Source organism: Camellia sinensis, chromosome 5 (genome assembly GCF_055761805.1).
Source record: "Camellia sinensis isolate YWXY chromosome 5, ASM5576180v1, whole genome shotgun sequence".
NCBI classification, from domain to species: Eukaryota; Viridiplantae; Streptophyta; class Magnoliopsida; order Ericales; family Theaceae; genus Camellia; species Camellia sinensis.
In genome coordinates this window covers 27,806,268-27,812,532 of record NC_138965.1, presented here as the reverse complement: position 1 = coordinate 27,812,532, position 6,265 = coordinate 27,806,268, and positions in this window count along the sequence as shown.

Below are 6,265 nucleotides of genomic sequence, written 5' to 3'. Positions count from 1 at the left end.
GGGGTAGCAAAGCAAACACTGGTTGTCCTCCAATAAGACCCTCAGATTGGTAAATCCTCCTGACTCAAGTCCAGAGTGCTCGGGGGGGAACTGCCTCGTCGGAAGCAATTGTGAAATACTACCTTGCAAAAAGAAAATAAAGCAAAAAAAGAAACAATAATCAGCAAACGCACAACACCTTGGCTTAGACAAGGACAACACACAGTTGAAATCATAAGCTGGACAATCTGTACTCAAATACTGATTTCTGTCCCAAATTTCTGCCTCAAAACTGATACCCTCAAACTGATACCCAGACTTGCAATTGATACATACATTCCTGTAGAGTCACACTCTAAAAGCATATATCAAGCAAGTGTGAGCCAAAACACCCCTATGATGGGGTAGGGTTACCCTATCCTAATTTCGTCAGGAACTAGGGGTTTGCTACGCAAGCAAACGGCTTCATACAATCCTGCATTGGGTGAGCAACCTGTCCTAGTTTGGAACAGTCTCTAAGGCTTCCAATATGCAACTAGGTCGATTGGCCAAAAAGGGTGCCTCAGCAAGACCACCTAATATACCTCTCTCTCCTAACACCGAGAAGTGAAAAGAGGATCAAACGGTACAGCAGTAGTCCAAATCCAAGGTTTGTGTTCCTATCGTGGCAGAGCCCGCAACCGGCCAGCCTTATGGCTCGCTTTTCCAAGCAAGCCTCCGGCAAACCGCTCAAGAATAGCAGATGGCAAACACAGTGACTTAAGTGCACCAATACAAATGCAATGCAAAAAAAAAAAATTATAGCTCGACTTTCTTCGCGCCCCCCTTTAGAAAGCTCAAATTGGTCCTACAGTTCGAACTCCTATCACGGTTCTGAATCTAATCTCACAAAGTGCAATGTGAAACTGATAAACACCAAAGAGTCCAATTCGGCAAATCATTTTTGAAAAATCAATTTTAAATCAAATAATGCCAAAATTGGACTACTTTGCCAGATTATAGAGTCGCCACCTAAATATTTTATTTTTTTGGGAAATTTAGGAAACCCTGACTCATACCAAAGGCCACGTGTCCGTCATCACCAAAGTTGCTTCGGCTCACGAGAGGGAAAGGTCCTGAAATGAGCACCCCCACTCGCTCAATCAAAAGATCGGCCTCTACTATGAGGATATAATGTTTTATAAACCTCATGTGTTCTTATTCCAATTATTTAGCTAACTTCATTATGTGACACACACAATCAAGTATAGACTAAAATCGCAAGAATTGGAATGAATTCAACTCATGTTTGTTTTCGAAAATGGTTTGAATTTGCCACCCTCAAGTGGGCTAAAACGCGAATTTGTCATCAAACATGATGGGCTTAAAACATGATTTGCCACTTCGCAAAGTGGGCTTAAAACGTGCACTCATTGAATTGTTCCAAACCAAGCAACAAAGCCTTCATCCACAGGCATTCATGCAGTTTAGCAAATAAGCACGTAGCCTCATGGCAAGCATGCGAAACATGGCATTTATGGCAATTACACTCATGCAATATGCTAAAGCGTAAAAGCTTACCGAGTACTCCAAGCCAAAACAAAAGCTAGTTAGAAAGAATGCATGATCCTAACTATGCAAGATGCCTAATGTAACACATGCAACATGAAATTAATAGTCTCGACAACTAATATGGCATATGATACAATTTGATAACATGCTTTGAAACATGTATTCAAATAAGTATTGAATTTGCAATGCAATTTGAATAATGCGCCGAGCCTCAGTGCATGCAATACAAATGAATGAATGCAATCATGCAAGCATAAGGTATGCTAATTGAAAATGTCCCTAAACTAACCATCGAAAGCGGTTAAATCAAAGAGAGAAAGACGTGGGGTTGGAAAACATGCATGCACACTTATTACAATATTTTGCCATCGCGGCGGAAGGTCTGAATGAATAATCTAAGCTGCACTAAGCTAAGCTAATTATTACAACACAATTGAAACTAATTAACTATTCTAGGTAACTAATTATTACAACACAATTGAATAACTAACTATGCTAAGCTAATTAATATATTACAAAATGAATTAAGCTAATTAATTATAACACATGTACGAAGGAATTAGCTAACTTCTTCTATGCTAACAAAAGCGATTAAATGGCCTCGAGGGCGAGGGACGCATGCATGCTCGGTTGCTCCACTTGAAAATGCCCTTGCCTTGCCATCAGATGCCTCTGTTTGCACTCATTTGATCACCAAAAATTGTACTAACTTCCAGATTGCCTTTGCTCCAACATAGGAACACATTTGTGCAAAAATTCACTGGTGGCCAGTTGGCTACAAAAAGTGGCTGTCGGCTACCTCAACTGGTCAGTCGGCTATTTTAAGTGGCCGATCGGCCACCTACTTTCTGGACTTCTTCTTTTGCTGCAACAGAGAGCAAACAGAGGCAAAGCAATGCATTTTCAAGAAATGTATGTACTGCTACCCTCCTTATCATCTCTTAAGCTCAAAGGAGTGTAGCTCTTGGCTCTCAAGCCACCAATCAAGCATTCTAAATGCATGATGGCTAGAGAACCAAGCTTGTACAAGGTCAATGAATGCACAAACAAGACCAAAACAACCACTACCCTATCATACATGATCAAGGGTGACGGTGACCAAGAAAAATGACACGTTTCATCACTTTGAGTATGAAACGTCCCATTTTTCTTGTGTTTGGATTAACGTTCGATCCAAACATATGCAATGCAATACAACATGCTTATCTTGCCTCTTTTACTTTGTTCATTTTGTTTATACATTTTACATTACCAATTAGTCCTTTAATCGATTAAGTCCAAGGTGATTATCCTCTATTGGAAAAAGGGCTTAAACCACAAGTGTCTGTGATTGTCCTCTACTGGAAAGAGGGCTTGAACCACAAGTGCCTTGAGCATGAAAGAAGCCTCATGCTGTTGGTTAGTAGAAACCCTCAAGAGATGATTAAAACCATTAGGCATGACAGCCTCAATTCCACACTCAAGCCCACAAGAGGCTCAAAGCCACTTTCAAAAGCAAAGTAAAGAGTGAAGAATAGACGAAGGTTGCAGATATTTCAGTGCTAACATGGCATGCAAAATGACACTAAATCATGCAAACAACATATGTAAGTCATGTTTAAGAGCCTAACTCATTAAGCTAGTGAAGACCATCACACTATAGCCATGCAATACAAGCCTCAACTAGCCAAACTAGCTCAGAACAAATTTAAAATATGCCAAAATAGTGGCTAAAACTTGCTGAGATTAAGGCACAAAAGGCTAGAAAAACATGCTCACATGTTAGCTTGCAAACAAGACTCAAGAGCAACTCTAAAAAAGTAATGAAAGAGTAAAGCAAATGAGCATGTGACAGAGCTATAAACACTGAAATTACATGTTAAATGACACTACAACATGCAATCATTCCAAGCAAAACATGTTTAGAGGCCTAAAATGCCAAGCTAGTAAAGCCATTTGCACAATAACTATACAAAACAAGGCCCACATGACCAAAGCAACCAAAACAGAGGTAAATAATGCCAAATTAGAGGCAAACACATGCTGAAAATAAGCTAAGTTAAGCCACAAATACATGCTACCATGTGATACTAACTAGGTATGGAAGTGAGACACAAGAAGGGAAGGCCAACCCCTCCATTTTAGACTTCAAAACATGCTTTCCACCACTAAAATAACTTTGAATTTCAGTGGTTTAAAGGCCCAAAAAGTTTGGTTTTAACATGCTAAAAGATGGTGCAAAGGCTCATACAAATAAGCAACAAGAAAGGTAGACAGCCCCTTAGCACAAAATGGTTTCAAACCAATATGTTAAGGCCCAAAAATCAGAGCTTTTTGTAGTTGAAAACTAGGCCCTAAACAGTATAAAAAGATAGCCAAGCAAGTGATTAAAACTAAGCCTACAAGGTAAGCAATATACCTCTTGAAGCACAACACAAAACAAGCCTTCTCTTAGGCTCAAACAACCTTCCAACAGCTCAAAATAGGCTCCAAGGGACCTCAGCTCCAAGGTGGTCCAATTTGGTTAAGGGCTAGTGTGCAAATGTGTAAAGAATTCTAACTATCAAGCATAAAACAAGAGGAGAGAGAAAGAGAGAGAGAGAGAGGGAAAAATTTTCTCAAAATTGTGTAACCCTCCAAAATAGGGGAGAGACCCCACTATATATAGAAAATCAAGCTAAAGGCTTGTATTCATCCCTCCACACACGTGTATGGAGATGGCCTTCAGTGAACAACAGCTGGCACAACTGGCAAACAAATATCTGAAAAAGGAGAAAAATGGCCGTCGGCCACTTTAGGTGGCTGACCGACCATTTCAAGTGGTCAACAAAAGGAAAAAGTGGCCGACAAGGCCCCTCCCCCTTCCATGCAAAAGGCACTAAGGTTTGGCCCAAAAACAAGCACAAAACAAAAAGGGTTTAGAGGCCTAGAGACAAGGCGTTCCGCCAAGAACTTCGGGCGCTCAAAACAAGCACAATATCGAGTGCACAAGCGATGACGTCTAAGTCTTGAGGTCGGTCAAAAATGGGATGTCTACAATATAATCTTTTAAACTCATGGTAATATGCTTGATATGGTAACATAAACACATATGCAGTATGCTCAAACGAGAAATGCTCATCTAGTACTCAACCAAGGCAAGCTGAAGAGAAAAAAATAATTAGAAAAATACATACTCTAATATGCAAGTGACTAATGCAACACATACAAAAATGCAACTACTAGGTTCGATTTATTAACATGACATATGGCTCAACTCAAAACATGCGATAGCGCACGTATTCAAGTAAGTAAGAAATGACAAATAATGTTAGAATAATGAACCGAACTCGATGCATGCAAAAATGGATATTTACACATGGTAATGATATGAAACCAAAATATGATATTACATACAACCATCACAAGCAAGTAAATAAAAGGAAGAAAAAATGGGGGCTAGAAGACATACACAATATTACAAATTTTCCCGCATACAAGAGGGTCCGAATAAATGTCCTATTTAAACTAAATATTACAACATAATGGAATAAACTAAGTTAACGAATTATTACAAATTCGCATTAAGCTAACTAATAAATTATAACACACTAAAATTAAAGCACTAAATTAAAGGACGGGAGGCGAGGAGCCACATGTGCGCAATTGAAAACATCCTCCTAGAAACCTCTCTATTTTGCTGCTAGAATTTGTTATGTTCACAGTCAAAAATTATTCTATTTTTGCCTCAGCTTCTGCTCTATTCTACAAGAAAAATACCACTTCCTATACAACAAAAGGTGGCTGGGTGGCCTTGGAAAGTGGTCGGCCGGACAGAAAAGTGGCCGGCCGACCATTGTTTTTGGGTTTTGCCCTGCTGCCACAGAATTTAAACAGAGCAAAAACAGAGTATTTTCAGGGGATGTTTATCTTTTCTGCCTCTCCCTATCATGAAGATAATCAAGGGAAGAGTAGATTGGGTTCACAAATCATCAATATTCACACGTTTGTTAAGTGATGATCTATGGACCAATAGGATAAAGGATCAATAACATAAATAAAAGACCAACAATACCTCATCCCTATCATGGAGTTATCTTAAGGGAAGTGGTAGACATTGATTCTTGAATCACTAAGCATCACTACAAAGTATGTAGTAATTTTAGACTCAATAGGTTCAATATAACATCCGATTGAATGCAACACAATTTTATTACTCTTTTTACCTCTTTTATCCCATTTTATTAACCTGTTTTACATTACCTTGCCATTTTCTTTATCTTTTCTTCATTTTGTCCAAAATCGATGACTATGTCCCCTAAGTGCAAAAAAATGATAAAGAGAAATATCAAACAAGAAGTTATGCTTAGTGTGAAAGGGATGTAATGTCTTGGTAATGAACCTCTGAAGAGATTAAACCATTAAGCATGAAAAGTCTCTTTCTCATGCCTTAAGCAACAAACTAGAATTTGAGCCAACTCTTAACCAAAGAAAGCAAATAAAGAGGGGAGAGTGTAGAGGCAATTATGCAAAGGTGATCATGAAAAATATGAATATTTACATGAAAACTATGTAAAGAAAGCTATCAACTCAAATAGATTGGTGTCTATGGCCTAAACTACCAAATCTATGAGGACTTACAACAATACAAGCATAGTATTCAAAGCATAAACTAAATAAACACATTAGACAGCCCCTAAATAGCGCAGAATAGTGTTGAAAATCAGTTTGAAAAGATAGAAAAAGTAAACAAAAAAAGTGAAGAGAAAAAAGCTAA